The following is a 27,620-nucleotide window of genomic DNA, read 5'->3' as shown; positions in this document are numbered from 1 at the left end:
CAATTTGTGATTCTCATGTCTTGTGAGCATCTCGTATGCTTGATGGAAATCCATTTTCAAGTTAGGTTAAGGTGTCATTTTCTCCTAAAAATTAATTTTTTATATAAAAAAACATATTTTTCCTTAATTTTTAATCATTTGCTTTCTTGTTCAATAGTGAGAGTGGTTTCTTTTGTATATTTAGATTGGGTGAGTTTCAGAGAGAAAGAGAAATACAAAGAAGTTCCCATTATATTCATCCATGGCTTCTAAGCTTCTTTTGATTGTTGTCTTGTTCTTGATCTTATTGCTTTTGGTTTAGCTGTTGCAGCTGAGCAAAGAAGAAGCATTGTAAGTTTCCCTTTAGACTTTCTTTTATGCATTTTGTTTTTTGGTTGACATTAGTTCACATAGTTTATGGATTTGTTGAAGGTTTGCTATTTTTTTGCTAGAAAAATGAAAGAAAGTGGGATTTCTTGTTTGAAAACAGTGGTAAATGTTGATTTAGTTTTCTAGGGTTTTAGTTTTATGATATGATCTCGATTATGAGTTTCAAGTCATATATATGATTGCCCGATCGTGATTCTAGTAAGAGATTGAATTGCTTGCTTTGAACCTGAAAATCATGACTTGTAAGATGTTAATGAAATATAGAGATGTAATGGAAATGAAGGATTGATATGGAAATTATTTTTAGTATTGGTTAAGTACGGAAGATTATGGAAGTTGTAGTTTTGATGGAATGGAAATATGGCGAAAGTATGGGTTGGTAATGGCGTGGAATGTGTAAGATGGATTGAAAAGAAAATGGATTGTGACTCTCTAAGTATATGGAGTTAGGAATAAGTAATATAAAGAGATGGAATCGAAGTGAAAGTAGAAAGAACGTGACCCACTAACAATAAATGAGCTAGGAACCAACACCATTACAAAAGGAAATGGATGAAGACTACAAGACTATCTTGAAGCCGATAAAGTTCTACAAGAGAACAAGAATGAAAACAACCTCTCAAAGATGTTTTATATATCCAAATGTGTATCTACAAATGATCCCAAAGGTGTCTATTTATGGTATTTCTAAGCAGCATATGAAAAGACTCAAAAGATGAAAACATTCTCATCAATTTAGCAATAAAATGCATTTGAATGATTTGTCTTCTTATCTTCAAGGTTGGCTGAATATTCTAGATTATTTTGGGGATGAATCTAGACAATGTGAAGATGAATTTGGCCTTAATTTCGTCCAAAGAGTGGAAGACTCTTGATATTCCATGCTGAAATTATCTTAATAAGTGAATTAAATCACCCTTCATTGCATGTTCTCTTGAAGAATATGAACAACCCTTGACTTTAAATGCTAAAAATCAGCTTTGAATGCCTTGAATGTGTGAATTAAGAGTCCTTCAATGGCTTGTAACTTGGCTCAAGTTAAAAAGACTCTCCCATGGATCAAACTCATCCAACTCATCAATGCATAAAGTTCCCGTAATAAAATTCCAGCATGCACTGTCTTCAATAAATCGATCATATCTCAAGCTCCCGATATCGGATTGAGGTATTTCAAAAGGAGTTGGAAAAATAATAGATAGAGGACTAATTCCCAATTTATTTTTGGAATGAACCACGTCTGTATCGTATCTAGAATTAAAAGATATTCTGACTGACATTCTTGTATCTGATGAAATCGTTCAACTTCTCTCATGCACCTAGACACAAAGGTGGACTTTATTCAATATTTAATTGAAAATATGCATGAAAAAACTAAGAGTTAGTTTAATAAATGAACTAAATTTATTAAATGAACTAGATGCATTAATGAAGTAGCTTACTAAAGAATCTAAAGGCATAAATGAACTACTTCCCTAAATGAACTAGATGATTTAAATGCAATGCATGCTTAAATGAACTATACACTTATTAAATGCAATGAATGTTATGCAAACTTCAAATTATCTTGCAAATTCATTCATAAACAACATAAAGTGTTCCTCCCTTATTATTCCTCATTCATCACGTCCCAAGCCTGATGTAAATATACACTCCATGGCTGCTGGAAACTCCTTAGCCCTTGCTCATGTGATGGGGCCACTTGGGTACTTCTCTGGGTCTTTGCTATTGGAAATCATATTAGTCCCTCCCTCTTTAAGGTGATTTTCCCCAAATCATCACCTATATCATAAGGAGACAAGTCAAGAACATTGAAGGTTGCACTGACATTAAACTCACCTGAAAGATCTAATTGATAGGCGTTGTCATTGATCATCTTGACTATTTGGAATGGACTATCTCCCTGGGGCATAAATATGGACTTTCGTTGAGCCGAAAACCTTTCTTTCGTCATGTGTAGCCACACCAAATCCCATGGCTCAAAAGTAATTCGCTTACGACCCTTATTTGCTTGTTACTCGTATTGCTTAGTTCACTTTTCAATGTTCTCCCTCACTTGTTGATGAAGCTTGTTAACAAACTCTGCTTTGTTAAGTCTATCTTTATTCACAATTTGATCAGCAGGTAATGGTAACAAGTCTATCGGTGTTAATGGATTGAACCCATACAGTTTAACAATATATGCGCCCCGTAATAGTATAAATTGAACGGTTGTATGCAAACTCCACATGTGGTAAACTCTCCTCTCATATTATCAATATAATACCCTAAATATCAAGTCAATGACTTTATTGAAAATATTTAAAATGTGAGCATTTATTTGATTAAATGATAAAAGATGATAAATGAGTTTGAATAGTGATTTAGACTAAATTGTAACAATGGATGATTAAAAGGGCATTTTGGTCATTTAGAATAAAATGAATTTAAAATTCAAATTTTAATAGGGATTTAAGAAGGAGAAAGTTAAAAAGAGAGAAGTTAAGTTATTTCTCTCATTCTTCCTCTCATGACTTTGTACCTCATCCACAGCCAAGATCATAACTAAGCTCCAGAGTCAAGCAAGAAAAAGGGCAAGGAAAAAGTTGTCGAGTAGTAGACATCATTGTAGCATAGTAGGGAAACATATCAGGTGAGTGCATTTATTATGTACTTATATGTACGGTAGTCATAAATGTATGATTGATTGATATATGTATGGTGATTATTGAATGACACTTTATGTGTAAAAGTTAAGAAATTCATAATAAGTTTATGAATTTCTGTATGGGCACTGTGTATTAAAAACTAAGAAATTCATAATAAGTTTATGTATTACCGTATTGGCACTACCGGTGCAAACTATAGAATTTATAATGAAATTAAATAGTTAATTGATATTATGAATAATTATTAGAGTATGAATTGTTATAAAATAAAAGATTAATGGCCTAACTGTGCATTTGATATAAAGGTGTCAATTATGCTAGTTAGATGAAAGGTTAAACACCTTTGAGTAAAAGATTAATGGTCTAGCTGTGCATTTTACAGATATGTGTCAATTATGCTAGTTAGATGAAAGGTTAAATACATTTGAGTAAAAGATTAATGGTCTAGCTGTGCATTTGACATAAAGGTGTCAATTATGCTAGTTAGATGAAAGGTTAAATACCTTTGAGTAAAAGATTAATGGCCTAGTTGTGCATTTGACATAAATGTATCAATTATGTCAGTTAGATGAAAGGTTAAATACCTTTGAGTAAAAGATTAATGGCATAGCTGTGCATTTGACAGAAAGGTGTCAATTATGTCAGTTAGATGAAATGTTAAATACCTTTGAGTAAAAGATTAATATCCTAGCTGTGCATTTGACAGAAAGGTGCCAATTATGCTAGTTAGATGAAAGGTTAAATATCTTTGAGTAAAAGATTAATGGCCTAGTTGTGCATTTTACAAAAAGGTGTCAATTATGCTAGTTAGATGAAAAGTTAAATACCTTTGAGTAAAAGATTAATGGCATAGCTATACATTTGACAGAAATGTGTCAATTATGCCTGTTAGATGAAAGGTTAAATACCTTTGAGTAAAAGACTAAAAGCCTAATTGCGCCTTTGGCATAAAGGTGTCAATCATGCCAGTTAGATGAAAGGTTAAATACATTTGGGTAAAAGACTAAATGTCTAACGATGCATTTGGCAGAAAGGTGCCAATAATGCAAGTAGGATGAAGGACTAACTGCTTAATAGTGCTAATTGATATGAAAGGATGTCATAAATAGAAATGTATAACCACATATAATTGATATGAAAGAATGCCATAAATGAATATATATATATATATATAACAGTGCATAATTGGCATGAAAGGATGCCACAAATGAAAATACATAACGGTATATTAATGGTATATAAGGTGCCACCCCTGATAATTATAAAAGATACAGGACTAATTGGCACTTAGGTGCAATACATGTGCATTACTTTCTCATTTAACGTACATAGGGAAGATAAAGAATAATTGGGAAGAATATACGGAATGATAGGTAGGCTGGACCTACTAAGAATAATTTTGATGAGTGTATAAAAGAAATTTGGTTGAACTGTGAAGGATTTATTTGATCCTTATTGAATATGCGATTTAATTCGTCATTTAATAGTCATGAGATACGTATGTATAAATTTCAGTTTCTTTATTATATTATGCCTCACTAAGTAAATATTTAACGTGTGTTGATTTCACGCGTACGTAAAAACAAAGACTAGTAGGATATGGGGTACAATAGCAGCTATCATAAATCTAAGGTTGACTCTCTCCAGTAATGGTAGGTCAATCATGTTTATTTTGAACATTGCTGGCATGTAATCAAAATTAAGAAAAAATGCTCTGGAAAGTATATAAAGTGGAAATTTTGGTAGTATATTTCAACAACTATTTTATGATGGTACTAAAATGTTTTAGTTTAAAATTTTGAATCAAAATTGTTCAGGTTTATAAATGAAAAAATGTTTTAAAAGTGATGTAACATGTATATCTCGTGTATGGAAAGGTATTGCTAGAGATGGGTGTTACCCTCAAATTCTTCTGAATGATGGATTGAAGTAATATGGAAAGTACTCGGTTCACCACTTCAGTTCGGCCATCCGTTTGAGGGTGACAAGTGGTGGAGAATAATAGCTTAGTACCAATCTTACTCCATAGGGCTCTCCAAAAGTGGCTTAAGAACTTCACATCCCGATCAAACACAATTGTTATGGGTATGCCATGTAGCCTTAAAATTTCCCTAAAAAACAAAGTAGCAATATGTGAGGCATCATTAGTTTTGTTATAGGGAATAAAATGAGCCATTTTGGAAAATCTATTAACAACTACAAAGATGGATTCTTTTTTGTTCTTTATGCATGGAAGCCCTAGCATAAAATCCTTTTAAATATCTATACATGGTGCTTCCGGTATAGGTAGTGGTGTGTAAAGTCCATGTGGCATGACTTTATATTTGGCCTTTCTACAAGTAATACAACGCTCACATAACCTTTCATATCTCGTTTCATTTTGGGCCAATTCTTTAAGTATAGCCAAAGTCTTTGTTATCCCAAAATGTCCCATTAATCCTTCTCCATCGGCTTCCTTAGTGAGCAATTCTCGCATAGAACCTTGAGGGACACGTAGTCTCCCTTCATTGAATAGAAAATCATCATGCTTAAAGTATTTATAAATCGTCCCTTTCTCAAAAGCTTTGTAAATTTCTCCAAAATCAGTCAGAAAAATATAAGTCTTTAATAAAAGTAAAACCCAACAACTTAGATTCCAAAGTGTTCAAAACAATATACCTTCGTGACAATGCATCGACAACTATATTCTCCTTACCTTTCTTGTACTTAATAACATATGGAAAGGTTTTAAGAAACTCTACCCATTTGGCATGCCTTTTGTTGAGTTTATGCTGCCCCCGAATATGTTTCAACACTTCATGATCGATGTGAATGATGAACTCCTTAGGCCAAAGGTAGTGTTGACATGTTTCCATTGCCCTCACAAGAGCATACGTCTCCTTATCGTAGGTAGGATAGTTAAGCATAGCTCCACTTAATTTCTGACTAAAATAAGGTATAGGACATCCACCTTGAGACAACAGTGCTCCAATTCCTACACATGATGCATCACATTCAATTTCAAAAGTTAAATTAAAATCAGGTAGAGCAATTAAAGAGGCATGAATTAAACAATCTTTAATGTTATTAAAGGACTTCTCTTGATCTCCCTCCAAAAAAATTAGAATTCTTCTTAATAACACTTTTTAGTGGGGCGGCTATGGAGCTGAAGTTGGGGACGAATCTCTGATAAAAACTTGCAAGTCCATGAAGCTCCTAACTTGAGAAATGCTTACTGGTTGTGGCCACTCTTCAATGGATTTAACCTTCTCTTTTTCAACCTCCAAGCCTTTAGAACTCACAACGAAATCTAGGAAAACAACCCTGTCAGTACAAAACGTACATTTTTTTAAACTAGCAAACAAGTTTTCCTTTCTCAAAACAAGTAAAACTGACCTTAAATTTTGAACATGTTCTTCCATGGTTTTACTATAGATTAGAATGTCATCAAAGTAAACCACACAAAACTTACCCATGAATGGCCTAAGAACATGATTCATTAACCTCATAAATGTGCTTGGTGCATTAGTTAAGCCAAAAGGCATAACCAACTACTCATAAAGGCCTTACTTCGTTTTGAATGTTGTTTTCCACTCATCACCTTCCCGCATTCGTATTTGGTGGTAACCACTTTTAAGATCAATCTTTGAAAAGAGGTTAGAATCACTAAGCTCATCTAACATGTAATCTTAGCGAAGAGTAGGGTGATGATACTTTACTGTAATTTTGTTTACTGCTTGCTAATCCACACACATGCGCCAAGTTCCATCCTTCTTTGGCACAAATAAAACTGACACGGCACATGTGCTAAGGCTTTCCCTCACGTAGCCATTTGCCATAAACTCAGGTACTTGCCTTTGTAATTTCTTATTTTCTTCGGGGTTGCTTTGATAAGCTGGTCGGTTTGGAATGACGACTCCAGGAACAAAGTCTATTTGATGTGCTATGCCACGAATAGGTGGAAGCCCACTTGGTATTTCTTTCGAAAATAGGTCGTCAAACTCATGCAATAAAGACACAATAGAAGAATGCAAATTTTGAACAAGGTAGTTACTGTTAAAAAAAGATTCCATGTACAGGAGCACAAGTCCTTCATTTGCCGTCATTAAACACTTTTTCAAATCTTTCTCTTTAGAAAGAATGATGATTTTTCTTCCCTCATTTTGATCACACTCCTTTGCTTTTACCTCTATTTTGGTCTCTATTTCTTTAGCTCTTTCGAATTTTCCTCTCAATTGAATTTGGTCTTCATGTATTTGCTTTGGTGAAAGTGGAGATAAAGTGATATTCCTTGCCCCATGTGTAACACTCATTTCCTGTATATGTTTCCGTACTCGAGTCACAGATGTCACATAACTTTTAAAACTAAAACTCAATAAAATTTTGTTTCTAATCATAAAATATTTTAATTTAATAATAATAAAATGTTCATTAACTTTTAGTATGTAAACAAATCTTAAATTTCGAACATGTTAAATTTTACATCATCATAAGTCAAATATTTTTCAGAGAATTATCATAAGTCTATTACATGCCAGCTAATAACATCAAAAGTAGACATAGTTGTAGTACAGTTACTGATGAGGTGACCCTTGATTGGCGATGTCAGATGCACTCCTTACTCCGCTCGTACTAATACATACGCATAAAATCAACACATGTTAAGTAATCACTTAGTGAGACATAATAATAATTAGGTAAATTTTTAAAACTTGATTATATCATAACTATCAAAATACGAATTGAATATTACAACTCATTATAAATTTCATGGTTTTGCACTCATAGTGCTGATAGAGTAATTCATAAAAACATTATGAATTATGTGGGTTGCACATATAGTGCTGATACGGTAATTCACAAACTAATTATGAATTACATGGGTTACACACATAGTGTCGATACGGTAATTCACAAACTCATTGTGAATTACTTAGGTTGCACACATAGTTCCAATACGATAATTCACAAACTCATTATGAATTACTTAGGTTGTACACATAGTGCCAATACAGTAATTCACAAACTAATTATGAATTACTTAGGTTGCACACATAATGCCAATACGGTAATTCACAAACTAATTATGAATTACTTAGGTTGCACACATAGTGCCAATATGGTAATTCACAAACTAATTATGAAATACTTAGGTTGCACACATAGTGCCAATACGGTAATTGCAACATATACATTAAACAAAATGCATGCATATATGATTATCATAACATATAAGTACATAATAAATGCACTCACCTGGTTTGCCTCACTATTATGCCTTACTGATGTCTGACTATTCGACAACTTTATCCTTGCCCTTTTGCTTGGTTGATTCAGGATTGATTACCATTTTAGCTATGGAGGGAACGGGATGACGGGAAGAAGAAGATGGAGAGTAGAGAACTATTTCCCAGACTTATCCTCTTTTTCCTTCTTTAACCCTTAATAAAATGAATATTAAATTCATTTCCTTCTTAAAGACCATAATACCCCTTCATTTCTTCCATTCTTGCTAATAGGTCTTAAACACAATTTCTTAAATAAATCCTTGTACTTTTAAATTTATTCAAATTAACCCATCAAATTTTAAATCATTTCACTATGGTTACCAACCCGATATTTGGGGTATTAATATTCTCCGCCTTAAGAAAATTCATCCTCAAATTTTAAGACTTACCTGATGCGGATAGGTGTGGAAAATACTTTCTCATGTCCTAATCTCTTTACAAGTAGCTTCCTTGACTTTATGATTTTGCCAAAGTACTTTATCTAGAGGAATCTTCTTGTTACACAGTTCTTTGTTTTCTCAATCCAAGATCAACGTTGGTTCTTCTTCGTAAGTTAAATCTGTTCGGATCTCTATTTCCTCTAGTGTGATAATATATGATGGATCGGATTAGTACTTCATCAGCATCGACACGTGAAAAACATTATGGGTCTTGTCCATATCGTGAGACAAAGCTAACTGATATGCTATTGGTCCGACCCATTTTAAAATTTTATATGGTCTAATAAATCTCGGACTCAACTTTCCTTTGCACCTGAACCATAATAATTTCTTCCAAGGCGATACTTTCAGAAATACCTTATCTTCCACTTGATATTCAATCTATTTTCTCTTCAGATCAGCATAAGATTTTTGTCGATCGGATACTATCTTAAGATTATCTTGGATAACTTTCACTTTATCTTCTATTTCTTTCATTAAATCAGGGCCAACTAAATCTCTATATTTTAGCTCAAACCAATTTAATGGTGTTTGATATTTTCTCCCATACAAAGCTTTATACGGAGCCATCTTAATACTCAATTGGTAACTGTTATTATAGGTAAATTTCATTAAAGGAAAATATCTTTCCCATGATCCTTTGAATTCAATCACACATGCTCTTAGCATATCCTCCAATATATGAATAGTTCATTCTGACTGCTCATCTGTCTGCATATGAAAAGCTATGCTGAAATTCAATCGAGTACCCAATGCCTCGTGCAAGGACTTCTAGAATCTTGAAGTAAACCTTGGGTATTGGTCAGATACTATCGATACATGTACTGCATGCATCCGAACTATCTCTTTTATATACAAATTCCCATATTTATCCATCGAGTAATCTAGTCAAACTGGAATAAAGTGAGTTGTCTTGGTTAATCTATCCACAATTACCCATATCGAGTCCTTTTTACTGGTGTCAAAGGTAGCCAAAAAACAAAATCCATAGTAATTTTCTCCCACTTCCACTCAGGAATAGATATCAGTTGCAGTAATCCGAAAGGTACTTGATATTTAGCTTTCTCTTGCTGACATGTCAGGCATCTTACAACAAACTCTAATATAACTCTTTTCAAGCCAGACCACCAATAACGACTCTTTATATCCTGATACATCTTATTCCTGCCTGGATGCATCCTCAAAGGATTATAATGTGCCTCAGAAAAATATCTTTCTTTATTTCTTCATTATTTGGAATGCAAAGTCTTTCACGATAATATAAACATCCATCAGTCCTAATTTCAAAGTCTTTGGTGTCACCTTTTCTATTTGTGCAACTCTTTCCAAACATTTTTCATCTTGTCCTTGTAGCTCTTTTATCCGATCCAAGAGCATCAACTCAAAAATCAAGGCGTCATCTTTCTTTAAAGACATACGTGCATCCAAAGCTCGTAAAGATGCAAAAGTCTTTCGATTAAGTGCATCAGCTACCACATTAGCCTTTCCTGGATTAAAATCGATGACCACATCATAATATTTTAAAAGCTTGATCCATCTTCTTTGCCTGAAGTTCAGTTCTTTTTGAGTCAAAAAGTACTTTAGACTTTTGTGATATGTATAAATATATCATTGCTCACCGTATAAATAATGATGCCAAATCATCAAAGCAAACACGACCGCTGCAAATTCTAAGTCATGTGATGGGTAATTTCTCTTGTGAGTTTTTAGCTGTCTCGAGGTATAAGCCAAAACTTTACCTTCTTGCATAAGCACACAACCCAATCTATTATGAGATGCATCACTAAAAACTACATAGTCTTTACCGGACTCAGGTTATACAAGCACTGGTGCCTCTGTTACAATCCTCTTTAGAATATCAAAACTTTCTTGGCATTTCTCTAACCAAACAAAAAGCACATCTTTTCGTAACAACTTAGTTAGTGGCGAATCTAACATTGAAAAGTTATTCACAAACCATCTATAATAACTAGCAAGCCCAAGAAACTCCGAACTTCAGAAACATTCTTTGGGGGTTGTCAATCCACTATAGCTTGAATCTTTTTGGATCTACTCTTATGCCTTCTGCGAAGACTATATGGCCAAGGAAAGCAACCTCGAATAACCAGAATTCACACTTAGATAATTTGGCATACAATTTCTTCTCTCAAAGAGTCTGAAGAACAACATGAATATGAGCATCATGCTCCTCTCTCGACTTTGAATACACCAAAATATCATCGATAAATACCACCACAAATTGATCTATGTAAGATTGGAATACTTGGTTCATCAAATCCATAAATGATGAAGGAGCATTACTCGATCTGAATGGCATCACCACAAATTTGTAATATCCATACCGAGTCCATAAAGTCGTCTTTGAAATATCCTCCTCTTTAATCTCTAATTATTGGTATCCTGACCAAAGGTCTATCTTAGAGAAAACTACCGCACCTTTCAGTTGATCAAACATATCATCAATCCTCATAAGAGGATACTTATTCTTTATTATTATTTTATTTAATTGATAATAATCTATGCATAATCGCATAGACTCGTCCGTCTTTCTCATAAAAAGCACAGGTGCACCCCAAGTAGAAATATTGGGTCTGATAAATCCCTTATCGAGTAACTCATGCAATTGGGTATTTATTTATTTTAACTCAGTTGAAGCCATTCAATACGAATCCATAGAAACAAGTTCAGTATGCAAGTAAACTTCAATTTGGAATTCCACTCACGATCTAGAGGTAAGCCCAGTAATTCTTTTAGAAAAACATCTGGAAACTCTCGAACTGTTGGGATATCACCTAATCTCACTTCCGATATTCGAGTGTCTATCACATTAGCCATAAGAGTTATACATCTTTCCTACATCATTTTCCTTGCATTCATTTATGATATCACATTAGATGGTGATTTCGCTTTTTCATTAATTACTATGATTTCTCAGCCTTCCACATTCTTCAAAAATAATTGTTTCTTACAAAAATCAATCCATCCATGATGTGGAGACAACCAATCCATGCCTAAAATAATTTCAAATTCATCGAAAGGCAATTCCTTCAAATTTGCCTGGAACATAACCCCTTGAATCTTTATTGGGCACTTTCTACATACTCGAGTACCCTTGCACTATGACCTATAGGGTTTATTGCTATCATCTCACTAAAGATTGGTTCTAAAGAAATTTCTCTAGCTCTAACAAACTTTGTACTAATATAAGAGTTCGTAGAACCAGGGTCAAGCAAAACAAATACAGGTATATCAAAATATGGAATGTACCTATTAAGATCTCTGTGTCATCCTAATCCTCATTAGTCTTAATATTATAAATTCAGACCACTCCCCGAGTCTCTTGTTGCTAGGTTAACTAAGATTGTCCGTCGGATCTTCTTCTTTCTCTGCTTCTATTAGATGTTGCTATTGATCTCTCAGTTTGCACTGATATATCTCTGGATCTCTTAAGACAATTTCGAGCATAGTGACCAGTTTTACCACAATGGAAACAAGCGCCAGAGAGTAATCTACATACTCCACGGTGCGATTTTCCATATATCTGACATGGATTATTTCGTTCTTCAAACGCTCTACCTGAGTTAGTAGTAAAAGATTGTGATTGATTATTCTTTGCGAAGCTGCAATAGAACCATCTCTATTATTATATCGAGAACTCGAACCCTTACCTCTCTTAGCATGATGGGAAGTTGAAGACATTCCAACTCTTTTTTCCGTCTATATACCCTGCTCCGCTATTAGAGTCTCCTCTTGAGCTCTTTCAATGACCTTAGCTTGGTTTATAACTTCTTACAAGCTAGGCAAGTTTAAAGTCAACATCATTTCTTTCAACTTTGGCCTCAAACCCTTATAAACCAATCACATTGGGCTTTATCATTGGGAACTACCTCAGTGGAAAAATGACTCAACTTGTTATACTCAGCCTTGCACTCATGCACTACACTATCACCTTGTTTCAGATTAAGAAACTTTAGCAACAACGCCCGCATAAACTGTTCCCTGATGTACTTGTTCTTAAACTCATCTTGAAAGAATTGCCAGGTCACTTGCTGAGGTGATGCATACATCGTAGTGTTTGTCCACCACACTCGAGTTGATCCTCGAAGTAAAGATACAGCTCCGCCTAACTTCTCAGAATCTGAGCATTGAAGACTGTCCAACATCACCATAACGTTATTTAACCATAAATCAAAATCCATTGGACCTTCATCCTCTTCTCCCCTGAACTCAGGAGCTCCAAAACTTCTCAACGCTTTTGGTATTAACATTTGTGGTGCTAGAGAAGTAGAGGGAGGTGGAGGATATTGAAATCGAGTCAAGATTGCATCGAGAGCCTGCATAAAAGTTCCAAACTCTGGCACTGGCATACCCTGATGTGTCATGCACTAGCATTTTCGGACGGGATCATATGCTTACTATTAGCTTCATATCTCTCACTACCCGACCCTTCTCTAATTTCTTGATCAGTTTCTCTCTACGAATTTGTAGATTCCGACATCTAATAGAATATACATATTGATAACACTCAAGTTAGTAAGGAGTGACATCAATCATATTCTAACTACACCATATCAGTAACTTGGACATCTTAGTGGCATGTAAACCCTTTTTACAGTAAAATACACCCAGTTTTAGCCGAGAATCGGCTAAACCTATAGCTCTGATACCAATAAATATAACACTCATTTCCCGTATACGTTTCCATACACGAGTCACAGATTTCACATAACTTTTAAAACTTTACACTTTTGAAAAACCAGTAAAATTTTATTTCTAATCATAAAAAGATTTAATTTAATAATTATAAAATGTTCATTAACTTTTAATATGTAAACAAATCTTAAAGTTCGAACATATTAAATTTTACATCATTATAAGTCAAATACTTTTCATAGCATTATCATAAGTTTATTACATGCCTGCTAATAACATCAAAAATAGACATAGTTGTCGTACAGTTACTGATGAGGTGACCCTTGATTGGAGATGCTAGATGCACTCCTTACTTCACTCGTACTAATACCTATGCATGGAATCAACACACGCTAAATAATCACTTAGTGAGGGATAATAATAATGAGGTAAATTTTTAAAACTTGATTATATTGTGACTATCAAAATACAAATTAAATATTATAATTCATTATAAATTTCATGGTTTTATACTCATAGTGTTGATACGGTAATTCACAAACTCAGTACGAATTATGTGGGTTGCACACATAGTGGTGATACTGTAATTCACAAACTAATTATGAATTACGTGGGTTGCACACATAGTGCCGATACGGTAATTCACAAACTCATTATGAATTACTTAGGTTGCACACATAGTGCCAATACTGTAATTCAAAAACTCATTATGAATTACTTAGGTTGCACACATAGTGCCAATATGGTAATTCACAAACTAATTATGAATTACTTAGGTTGCACACATAGTGCCAATACGGTAATTCACAAACTAATTATGAATTACTTAGGTTGCACATATAGTGCCAATATGGTAATTCACAAACTAATTATGAATTACTTAGGTTGCACACATAATGTCAATACGGTAATTATAACATATACATTAAACAAAATGCATCTATGACTATCATAACATATAAGTACATAATAAATGCACTCACATAGTTTACCTCACTATTATGCCTTACTGATGTCTGACTATTCGACAACTTTATCATTGCCCTTTTGCTTGCTTGATTCAGGAGCTTGATTACCATCTTAGTTATGGAGGGCACGGGACGACAGGAAGAAGAAGATGGAGAGTATAGAATTATTTCCCAAACTTATCCTCTTTTTCCCTTCTTTAACCCTTAATAAAATGAATATTAAATTCATTCTATTTTAAAATACCATAATTACCCTGTATTTCTTTCATTCTTACTAATAGGTATTAAATATAATTTTTTTAAATAAATCCTTGTACTTTTAAATTTATTCAAATTAACCCACCAAATTTTATATCCTTTCACTATGGTCATCAACCCGATATTTGGGGTATTACACTATGGGTGAATGTATATCGATTGGTATACCCGTCATGGATCACTCGCCTATCAAATTGCCAAGGCCTTCCAAGTAGTAAATGGCTTGTGTGCATTGGAATGACATCACATAACACCTCATCTTTGTACTTCCCAATGGAGAAAACAATTCAAACTTGCTTGGTCACCTTAAGTTCTCCTCCATCATTGAGCCATTGCAGTTTATAAGGTTGTGGATGCTTTGTTGTTGCCAAGCTAAGTGTATCTACCATTAAGGTACTAGCAACATTAGTGCAACTACCTCCATCAATAATAACAAAGCATACATTTCCTCCAACGTGCTAGCGAGTATGAAAGATATTTTCACATTGTTCGTCTCCTCAATTGGATTGTACGTTTAGGCTCCTTTTGACAACAAGAACCTCTCATTCCACGTCATGCTCTAATTCTTCTTCATTAATGGTAACATCTTCATTCTCGTATTCTTCTTGTATCGATTTAACTTCTCTATCATCTCGAAGAATAATGGTGTTGCGATTTGTACATTGGCTTGCAGTGTGTCCATGCCCCAAACACTTAAAACATTGTATGTCACATGAACGATTTGGAGTGGTGGTAGTCTTACCCTTGATAGTTTCGGCAATTGGCTTACTTCATTTGGGTGGTCCTCCTCTTTCGTGGGATGTCAATGAATGAGTCTTCTTGTATGTACTCTGTCCCTATTTTGATATTGCACTCCCATAAGATCTTATGGCACCATTCCTTTTGAGTTACCTTTCTACCTTCATGGCCATATGCACCATGTCATACATCTCCACATAATGTTGTAACTCAACCACGTTGGCAATGTCTGGATTAAGTCTCGCTAGGAATCTTGCCATTGTGGCTTCTCGATCCTCATTGATGTTGGCTCGAATCATGGCCACCTCCATCTCTTTGTGATAATCTTCAATACTTCGGTTACCTTATGAAAGGTTTTGAAGACGGTTGAATAACTCTCGATGGTAGTGGGTTGGAATGAATTGACTTCGCATCACTGCTTTCATTTTATACCATGTAGTGATAGGATGTTCCCAATTGCATCTCCTACTTGATGTCAATTGATTCCACCATATTAGTGCATAATCCGTAAACTTAAGGGCAACGAGTTTTACCTTCTTGAGTTCGAAATAATCACGGTACCCGAAGATGTGCTCTACCTTCTTTTCCCATGCTAGGTAAGCCTCGAGATCTGTATTGCCTTGGAATAGTGGAATGGAAATCTTGATGTTAACAAGATTATCATCTATTAATTGATGAAACCTTTGGGGCCTTATACCTCGATTTCCCATTCTTTGTTGTGATACAAGATCTTCTTATGGTATTTCCATTTCTTCATTTGCTCATTGATTGTCATCTTCTTGCTCTCGAAATCCTTGAGTATGCTCCTCTTCAATGTGGTCCATACGTTCATGGAGAGGTTCCAACTCTTCCCTCAAAATCCCTTTTCAATTCACGCACCATGGCTTGCATTTGTAGGTTTGGTTCAACGTTACCTATAACTTGAGAATTGTCTCCCAAATGATGAGACATAATTAATAAAAAAAATAACCTCACAAATAAAAGGAAAAACCTCACCTAACACTCCAAGAAAAGTTACTCCCACTCTTATTTCACTCGGGATAACTTTTACCCTTGATGATCACTCTTTCCTTTTACCACTCATGCTTTGATTTTTAGTCATTTCGGGAATTTCCTCAAGGCTTACAAGTGTCTAGTGGACTTCGGGTGAAAAAATTGTGACTTGGCAGCAAGGATAGTGAAAAGAAATTGGCTACAAGGAAAAGAGATGGTAAGTAATGGTAACAAAATTGAATAATAGAATATAAAGATGAAGTAAATATTATTTTTTTCCTTTAAAGATGAAAATAATTACTCCATCCCTCTTTAAACGTTTTCATTTTTTTTATTTTTTACTAACCTGGGAGAGAGAAAATGATACGCTTATTGAATCGGCTCACTCTAATACCAAATGATATGATCTCATTATGAGTTTCGAGTCATATATATGATTGTCCGATCGTGATTCTAGAAAGAGATTGAATTACTTGCTTTGAACCTGAAAATCATGACTTGTAAGATGTTAATGAAAGATAGAGATCTAATGGAAATGAAGGATTGATATGGAAATGATTTTTAGGATTTGGTAAAGTAAGGAAGATGATGGAAGTTATAGTTTGGATGGAATGAAAGTATGGCGAAGGTATGGGTTGGTAATGGCGTGGAATGTGTAAGATGGATTAAAAAAAACTCAGATTGTGACCCTCTAACTATATGGAGTTAGGAACCAGCAATATAAAGAGATAGAATCGAAGTGGAAGTAGATGAAATGCGACCCACTAACTATAGATGAGCTAGGAACCAATGCTATAACAAAAGGAAATGGATGAAGACTACATGACTATCTTGACGCCGATAAATTTCTACAAGAGAACGAGAATGAAAGAAACCTCTCAAAGATGTTTTTTTAAATCCAAATGTGTGTCTACAAATGATCCCAAAGGTGCCTATTTATGGTATTTCCAAGAAGAATATGAAAAGACTCAAAAGATGAAAATATTCTCATCAATTTAGAAATAAAATGCACTTGAATGCTTTGTCTTCTTATCTTCAAGGTTGGCTGAATATTCTAGATCATTTTGGGGATGAATCTAGACAATTTGAAGATGAATTTGGCCTTAATTTAGTCCAAGGGGTGGAAGACTCTTGCTATTCCATACTGAAAATTATCTTAATAAATGAATTAAATCACCCTTCATTGCATGCTCCCTTGAAGAATATGAACAACCCTTGATTTTAGATGATAACAATCAGCTTTGAATGCCTTGAATGTTTGAATTAAGAGTCCTTCAATGCCTTGTCACTTGGCTGAAGTTGAAAAGACTCTTCCTTGGCTCAAACTCATCCAAATCATCCATGCATAAAATTCCAATAACAAAATTCCAGCCTGCACTGTCTTCAATAAATCGATCATATCTTAAGCTCCCAAAATCGGATTGATGTGATTCAAAAGGCGATGGAAAGATAATATATGGAGGAATAATTATCAATTGATTTTTGGAACCAAACATGTCTGTATCACATCCATAATTGAAAGACATTTTGACTGACATTCTTACATTTGATGAAACTGTTCAACTTCTCTCATGCACCTAGACACAAAGGTGAACTTTATTCAATATTTAATTGAAAATATGCATGAAACAATTATGATTTAGTTTAATAAATGAACCAACTTTATTAAATAAACTAGATGCATGAATGAAGTAGCTTACTAAAGGATCTAAAGGCATAAATGAACTACTTCCCTAAATGAACTAGATATTTAAATGCAATGCATGCTTAAATGAACAACACACTTATTAAATGCAATGAATGTTATGCAAACTTCCAATATTATGCAAATTCATGCATAAGCAACGTAAAGTGTTCCTCCCTTATTATTCCTTCTTCATCATGTCCCAAGTTTGATGTAAACATACTCTCCATGGCTGCTTGAAACTCCTTATCCCTTGCTCGTGTGATGGGGCCACTTGGGTACTTCTTCGGGTCTTTTCTATTGGCAGTCATATCATTTCATATATGAAACTTCTGTTTTCGAAGCTTATATCATTACATATACACATGTATATTAATTTTCTGCAAATCAAATAGAAGGGGAAAATGATTTTATCAGTTATAATTCTCAACTGTATGAACTTACCAGATCTCAGCTGAATTTCCATAAAAAATGAAGATCTTTTATGATTAATTGTTGATTCAACTGAAAGAAACTAAATTATGGTGTATGTTTTGTTGTAGGCCAAGATCGTCCAGGACAGTGAAGTTAATTACAACTATTGTGTATATGACTCAGACATATCCACTGGCTATGGTGTTGGCACATTTTTGTTCCTCATGGCTAGCCAAGCCCTTATAATGGTAGCCAGTTGATGCTTCTGCTGTGGAAAGTCCATGAACCCTAGTGGTTCAAGGGCATGGGTTGTCATCCTTTTCATTATTTGTTGGTATGTCACAAACTTGTGTCAAAATTTGCAGATTTGAAAAGTTTCACTTAATTCTTTTGAATTGCCTATGTGACAGGTTGTTTTTCCTAATAGCCGAGATATGCTTGTTCGCTGGATCGGTCCGGAATGCTTACCACACCAAGTATCGGACCATTTTCAACGAGTAGCCTCCATCTTGTGAAACAGTGAGAAAAAGAGTGTTTGGTGCAGGGGCAGCCTTCATTTTCTTAACAGCCATAGTCAATAAGTTCTACTATATTAGCTACTCAAATGCTAGGGAGAACAACTTCCAGCCATACGGAGGCGGCCGAGAGGCCGGGGTCGGCATGGGAGCCTACAAATAAACGATACCAGATAAGAATTGGTACTTCAAGTTAATTGTAGTAATATGTGACTGCATGAAGTTTATGCTATTAATTTGGTTACTTCTCTGTCTGGATTTTTTAGTACCATACTTCCATTTCATTTTCTTTAAGGTTCGATATGGGCAACAGATGGTATTCCGTATTAGATTCATCAATTTTTTTATTTCCTTTCCTTCCTAGATTCTGTAGAATTGTTTTTTGAAGTTTCTTGTAAACAAGCTAATGACAGAAGACTGGTGTTTGTGTTAAAGTCCATCATGCTATGCTAGTTATGTATTTTCTTGAATGAATTAAGGTGATCTTCAATAGGTTTCTTTCTCTGTGTTAAACAAATGAAGTACAGGCTGGTGCAATACACCTGTTTTCTGAGCTCATGTATTTATTTTTCATGTTGTCGCAACCGCCTCTAAGGTGGGCCCGAAATTCGGCTTCGACTTGGAATAAAATATTAGGAGTCGCCACCGATCATTTAAAAATATTTAGGTTGATCGGATACCATCTTACTTGATCTATGTTTTTACCAGAAATATGTCAGGCTCGAGAGTCGGTTACAGTCAAGGAAGGATTAGCACCCTTGAACTGCCCTCGGTACCATTTAATTTGTCGGTTGTCTTAATTGCGAAAATTGAAATTTAAATTAAAATTTAGAAATTCGATTAATTACTTACCTTTGATTATTTAAAATTATCCTACAAAGACCATAAATAAAGTAAGAAAATAAAACAAACAAACACAAAGAGTTAGTATTAAAATCGAAATAAAAAATAGTAACTAAAAGGAATAAAAGAAAATTCAAATTAAAAAATTAAATTTGAAATAATTAAAATTTATGGATTGAATTAATTTTAAGAACGAGCTGCAAAATAAAAACAGAAACTTAAGGGATTAAATAGCAAAATAAAAAGAAGTAAAGTACAAAAATAACACAAATAGAAAATTAAAGGATTAAAATAGTATTAATAGAAACTAGAAGGTTAAAATAAAATAACAGAAACTAAAGTGTCAAAATCAAAAGAAAAAAAATACAAAGATAACCGTTCGGATGTATTTTCTCCGATCTGCCATCGTTCACCGTCCGACTGTTCTAAAATTTTAGTATGTCATTCGTGTTGACCTCGCGCAACTTTTGACCGTTAAGAATATTGATCAGAGGTCTCGATCGTCGGCCAGAGGTGAAAAACCATCCGAATTTGTTTTCTCTGATCCGCCACCGTCCACCGTCCGATCTTCTTGATTTTTCAGTATGTTGTTCATGTTGACCTCACACAACTTTTGACCGTTCAGAATATTGATCAGAGGTCCATATAGCCGGCGCGAATTCTGACAGAATTCAAAACCCTTTTATTTTTTCTTTCTAATTTTTCCTTCAATTTTCTTGTCTCTCTCTCACGTATGGCCTCTTCTACCCCCCCCCTTTCTTCTATCATCTATTATATATATATATAACATAGGAAAATAATTAGTATAAGTGGAAGAATAAAACATTGAATAAAACATGGAAGAAAACATGGAGTGGTGGAAAGGTTGGCGAAGGCATGAAACATGGGATAGGTGGATTTAGTGGATTTTTAGGTTTAGTGTTTGGGTAATACTACTAATAATAATAATAATAATAATAATAATAATAATAATAATAATAATAATAATAATAATACTAATATTTAATAATATTTTTTCGACCCGGACAAAAACGGGTGTCTACAGCTACTCCTCTTTGTATATTCTTGTATTAACAAGAATAGGGTAAAGACAAAAAAAAACAAACAGTTTTTGTCCGGTTCTCTTTTTTGTTTCGGAGACTTGATATGTTTGTGTTGGAGGACGACACTGCTCATACGTGATGAAGAGTTCGGATCGCCTAAGGATGATAACACAGTTCCTACGTGATGAGGACGGTTGGTTATCTAAGGTTGACACTGATCCGATGTGATGAGGAGATGTGGTCGAGGGATGACACGATTCCTACGTGATGAGGATGGTAGGCCATCATTAGGGATGATAACATGGTTCCTATGTGATGAGGACGGCTGGTTATCTAAGGTTGACATGGCTCCTACGTGATGAGGAGATCAGGTCGGGTGATGACACAGGTCCTACGTGATGAGGACGGCAGGCCATCTAAGGATGATAACACGGTTCCTACGTAATGAGGATAACTGGTTATCTGGGGTTGACACGGCTCCTACGTGATGAGGAGATCAGGCCAGGTGATGACACGGTTCCTACGTGATGAGGACAACTGGTTATCTGGGGTTGATACGGCTCATACGTGATGAGGAGATCAGGTCGGGTGATGACACAGTTTTTACGTGATGAGGACGGTATGCCATCTAAGGGTAATAACATGGTTCCTATGTGATGAGGATAGTTGGCTATTTGGGGTTGACACGGCTCCTACGTGATGAGGAGATTAGGTCAGGTTGGATATCTTTCATCGTGAAGTTGAAATCCAAGGGTTGCATTGCTGTTAGTGAACACGATATCCTTCATCGTTAAGTTAAAATCGTCGATGACCCCTTCGTCATAAAGTTGAGCCTTGAATTGATATAAATGATATGCATTTGAGCTGAATGTAATCGAACTCGAAGGTCTTTTGTTGGCAGATAACCCTTCTAGACTTAAGTTATGATGCAAATGATGTGCCTTGGAGCTGAGCGTAGTCAAACTCGAAGGTCTTTGGTTGGCAGATTATTCTTCTCGACTTAAGTTATACTGCAAATAATATGCCTTGGAGCTGAGCGTAGTCGAATTCGAACGTCTTTGGTTGGCAGATAGCCCTTCTCGAATTAAGTTATACTGCAAATGATGTGCCTTGGAGATGTGCCTTGGAGATGAGCGTAGTCGAACTCAAAGGTCTTTGGCTGGAAGATAACCCTTCTCGACTTAAGTTATGCTGCAAATAATATGTCTTGGAGCTGAGCGTAGTCAAACTCGAAGGTCTTTGGTTGGCAGATAACCCTTATCGAATTAAGCTATGCTGCAAATGATGTGCCTTGGAGCTGAGCGTAGTCGAACTCGAAGGTCTTTGGTTGGCAGATAACCCTTCTCGACTTAAGTTATGCTGCAAATGATGGTGCCTTTGAGCTAAGTGTAATCGAACTCGAAGTTCTTTGGCAGATAGCCCTTCTCGACTTAAGCTATGCTGCAAATGATGTGCCTTGGAGTTGAGCGTAGTCGAACTCGAAGGTCTTTCAACTGGTCAAACTGGTGGAAGTGTGGCTCCTTGCTGCTGAGTTAATTAACCACCATCAATTTCTGAAAGTGCTTTTGAATCGAATATCTTTCGTCTTGAAGTTGAAACTGGACTCTAAAGCTGCATAAAAAATATATATATGCAAAAAAAATGATGAATGTGATTATCTTAAGTATGTCTATGATGCATGCAACATGAATTAGTTTTATCTCCTGGATGGGGTCTCATGAATCGATCGTGCCCATTTTCTTCTCGGGTTTCAACTTCAATGACCTTTCATATTTGAGACTGTCATGTTTGAAAAGGTTTTTCTTCCTTTGAATTTTTAAAATTTTGAAACACATCAAAAGGAATTTTTGAAAAATATTACCTCCTTCTAGGTTTCACAATTGAAGCAAATCATAAAATAGGAGTTCATTGGATATCAAAGAATTAACTACTCTTTTAACCTTTGATAACTGTGAATATTTGACAAATATCATGATTAAAAGGATGGTTTAGTGGTTGGCTACCTAAACTCTAAGGTTTATTTCCCCAATTCAGTCATCGTGAAGAACATGGTATGCCCCTTTTTCTTGGTTTGGCATTTTAATTGGAGGTGAACAAAATGACACAACTAGCATAATCAATAAATAGACCTTTTAGAACACTTATATTTCAGTTCTCTGAAATCTTCCGTTTGTTCAAGCTTTGTAGACTCACCAAATCAAGGTAGTGCAGAAATATCGGTCTAAAAATGAGATTTCTGAGTGCTCGTGTGAGTTTAACTATAACAGGTTTTCCTCAACTCCCTTAGTCCATATTCACTGAAACTTCTTATTTAGTAAATTTGATTTAATTTGCCATTCTCTGGCTAGCTGAATCTTATCCATACAGCTGGGGCTTTTAACCAATTGCTCTAGAGGGACAACTCAAGCTTTGTTGTACACATTATAATCACCTTTGTCAGGCTAGCTGAAGGATTCATGTCGTCACAAAGTCTTTGACTTGACAATCATAGTGGAGCATACACCGAATTGCCAGGTACTCGATCAATGTCATGGTTTGAATATAATCTATTCATAAAGCCAGGGCTTTCGAGTTTCTTCTATAACTAATTGCCTTAGCGGAATAGCTCAGCTTTATTGTATATATATAAATATATTATATTTTTTGTTGAGTAACCAGATTATATTTCTTAAGCTCGCTGAGGAGAACCTCTTATAGTCTAGGTGTTTGTTGAAGGTCAGAAAATCTCATCGTTAGAGTTCAATTCCCAAGCAACTGACCTAAACCAAATTCACCCACTTGGCCATCCCATCTGAAAAGATCATGATCATCATTGAACGTCATAAACAGAGGTATAGACCAATTAGTTTTGCAATCTCATGTACTAGTTGCCCCATTCTATTTACTCCTAACACAAACATGAATACCAAACCTTTGATTGGCTATACATGCAAGGAAAGAGCTAGCTTGGTTCCTGTAAGAGAAGGGTATGTATTCCAGTGTATGTTCTGGATCAAAAGGGGTTCTTGTTTTACAGGGATTCAATCTAGTCATTTGTCAAAGATTTATAACCTCAAATATTAACGAAGTTTTTAATTAAGCTGATATTCAAAGAATTTCAAGTCTACAAATTTGATTCATGGCTTCACCATCTTTAAAGTAATATAAATTTATTTAAATGGTCGTATAAAAAGGGAAGTTCAAAAACAAGTTACACCAAAAATACGAGAAAGTTCAAAAACAAATTCAAACAGGATGCTGTAAATGATGAAATAATCCTCATCCTCACTTGGATGCCCCCAAGTTGTTGAAGTCGATCCAGTTCTGGTTACGCATCTTTTGCATGACTCTCTTGAACGCATAATAATTCTCAATTGTGTACCCTGGGACACCACCGTGGTATTCACAATGAGCATTCTCATCATACCACTTGGGGTATGAGGGCTTCATGGGTTCCACCGGATATGGTGACACTACATGGGTGTCAAGAAGTTATTGGTAAAGCTCTTTGTAGGTCATCGGAATTTGGTCAAAATGTTCCCTTTCCCTCTTCGATTCTCTGGAATCTTGTTTAGAAGTACCTGACGGTACAACTGTAGTGGTTTTTAAACTTGAGATTGTAACACCTTTGTTAGCGTTGTAGGTGTTGACAATGTTGATTTCGCGGTCCTTGATCTTCATGGGAGGCTTCTTACTGGAGTCCCCTCATTCAATTTTTCCTTGTTTTATGGCCAGTTCGACCATTTCATCGGCCATGACCAGATCTAAGAAACTTCCCGATGTGATTGCCACCAGGTGCCCGAAGTAAGGTGTCTTCAGGGTCTGTACAAACAGCTTTCTATTTTCCTTTTCATCCAAGGATGGATGAACTTGTACAAATAAATCCCTTCATCTCTGTGCGTACTGTCGTAAACTTTCGTTATGTTTTTTCTCCAGACTTTGTAGCATAAACCGGTCTGGTCTCATATCATTGATATGCTTGTACTACTCTAAGAAAGACTTGGCTAAGTCTTTCCACATCTTGATATGAGTTCGGCTGAGCTGGTTGTACCACCGGATAGCTGAACCGGACAGGCTCTCCTGAAAACAATGGATCAGGAGTTGGTCATTTCCCTCGTATCCTGTCATCTTCCGACAAAACATAGTGATATGGGCTGAAGGGCAATTGTTCCCATCGAACTTCTCAAACTCAAAAATTTTAAACTTAGGTGGAAGCACCAAATCTGGAACCAGGCTCAACTCCATTGCATCCACTCCATAATAATCATGGTCCCCTTGGACCATCTTCATTTGATTTTCTAACATCCTGATCTTCTCTTCCATCTTATTTGCCTTATCCTCCTCATCAAAATCTGGGATAGGGCAATCGTCCGGATGACTGTCAGGATTTGCCGCAGAAGTCTATAAATTCGCAACCGATACAGCTTTCCCTTTGACGGCAGATGAGTCACCTTGCAGTCCGGGTAAGATCCCGGATGAGACAACCACTTGTGGGGTCGGTTGTATGGTTATCCCCTCAGATGCACCTACTCCGGATGCACTTGTCTGTTGTTGTAAACCAGATAACTTAGCCACAATTTGGTCGACTAAGGATTTTGTGCTTTTCTTGATAGACTCCATGGTACTTTGACTATTCTGAGTCATTTTGTCCTCCAATTCTTTCTGCAGTCTTGCCATGTTCTCTTCGATCTGAGTGATTATTGCTTCCATCTTCTTCTTTTTCAAGCGGGTGTTATGCGAATGGGGTGTATCCAATGCTTGAGATAGTGTATCCAGTATTTGTTCCTTCTGATGAGACATTCTTCTATTAGTTAATGTGAATGCAAAAAAATGAAAATATCAAAATGCAAAATATGCATGATGCATGCAATGTTCAAGGCATTGATCCAAAAATGTGTCTATTATTATAAATAATCTTTAATTAGGGAAAAAGTATTTTATCTTTTAAGAGACAAAAATATCTTGACAGCTTCTGACATGTTGACTATTCTTCTGCCTTCGTCTGTCACCGGTTGAACAACCTGTCGAACCGCTCCGGCTTCTCTGGATGAACCGTGCAAATGCTGAGTTACTTTTTGTATTGGTCCAAGAAGTCTCGACTGATAACATCTCTGACATTTATCTTTTGTTGAACCTGTTTCCAATGAATACGTCATTAGAGCCCTCAATTGATAGGAATTATGTGAAGTTCATTTATATGTTTCTTGAATTTGTCAGCAATGTCCTCCAATTTCAGCTATCGTTTTTCCATTGTTGTCTTTGAAGGGACCCCCAAGATCAGTAACCTTCATCTTGCCCCTGCAATCTCTGCCAGTCAGTTCTTCAAAGATAGACTTTCATTGGGCTTGATGTAGACTCGGTTCATTCTTAGTCCTTTATAATGCAACAAAATGATATACTCTTCAATTGTGGGCAGCATGTCTTTTGGATTGAATGTGACACATAGTCACCTTGTAGACTGTCCTCTAAATTTTCATCTCTTGTATTATAACCCCTTTGTCCATTAATACAAATTATTTACGTTTAACAAACACATTTTTGTGGATAAACATTTATTTTAAATGATACAAATGATGAAAATAAAATAAAAGAGAACAAAAATGAAAAGAGTTAGTGAAATAAAAATAAATAAATAAATAAATGACGAAAGGAAAAAAAACACAAAAAAATGGTTAGGGTAGAAATATCCTAGGTTTTGGAACGTGGTTTTGGGGTAGGCTCTAATTCTCCATGGTCTCCCGGTTTAGGTTCTAAAATACGGTACTCGAGTTCTCCTTGCCGGTGCCCCCTTGGGCTTGCTAGACCCTTAGTCCTAAACCCATCACAGGCTTGTGTGGACTAAGTTAAACTCGAGGGGACACATTCCCTTATGCCCGCACGGTGAATAAATTCACACGAAGACATAAGGTATATAAATCCCGAAGGCTACTTGCTAGGCCCACACGGTGAATAAATTCACACGAAGGCGTCGCTTTCACCTTTACTTAAAATAGGGTTTGGAGCTCGGGTATAGAGCCAAAGATGAAACTTTTTTCAAAAATCTGAAATCACTGAAAAAACATCAGTACAATTATTTACTTGAAAAAAAATAATCAAAGGTAAATAATTGGAATAGAATAAATAAATAAATTTAAATTTAAATTTACCATTTTCGTTTAAAAAGACAACCGAAAATTAATTTAGGTCTGACTCACTTACCAGTCCCCAACGGAGTCGCCAACCTGTCGCAACCGCCTCTCGGGTGGGCCCATAATTCGGCTTCGACTTGGAATAAAATATTAGGAGTCGCCACTGATCATTTAAAAATATTTAGGTTGATCGAATACCATCTTACTTGATCTGCGTTTTTACCAGAAATATGTCGGGCTCGGGAGTCGGTTACAGTCAAGGAAGGATTAGCACCCTTGAACTGCCCTTTCGGTACCATTTAATTTATCGGTTATCTTAATTGCGAAAATTTAAATTAAAATTTAGAAATTCGATTAATTACTTACCTTTGATTGTTTAAAATTATCCTAAAAAGACCATAAATAAAGTAAGAAAATAAAACAAACAAACACAAAGAGTTAGTATTAAAATCGAAATAAAAATAGTAACTAAAAGGAATAAAAGAAAATTCAAATTAAATAATTAAATTGGAAATAATTAAAATTTATGGATTAAATTAATTTTAAGAACGAGCTACAAAATAAAAATAGAAACTTAAGGGATTAAATAGTAAAAGAAAAAGAAGTAAAGTACAAAAATAACACAATTAGAAAATTAAAGGATTAAAATAGTATTAATAGAAACTAGAAGGTTAAAATAAAAT

General features: G+C 35.2%; 1 pseudogene; it reads left to right on the top strand.

Annotated features, from left to right (window-relative positions):
• The first annotated feature begins 241 nt into the window (after positions 1 to 241).
• LOC120143973 lies at positions 242 to 19,118 on the top strand (annotated as a pseudogene).
• The last annotated feature ends 8,502 nt before the right edge of the window (positions 19,119 to 27,620 follow it).

Source organism: Hibiscus syriacus, unplaced genomic scaffold (assembly GCF_006381635.1).
Source record: "Hibiscus syriacus cultivar Baekdansim isolate YM2019G1 unplaced genomic scaffold, ASM638163v2 tig00110865_pilon, whole genome shotgun sequence".
In the NCBI taxonomy this organism is placed as follows: Eukaryota; Viridiplantae; Streptophyta; class Magnoliopsida; order Malvales; family Malvaceae; genus Hibiscus; species Hibiscus syriacus.
This window is presented reverse-complemented; position numbering and strand designations above follow the sequence as displayed.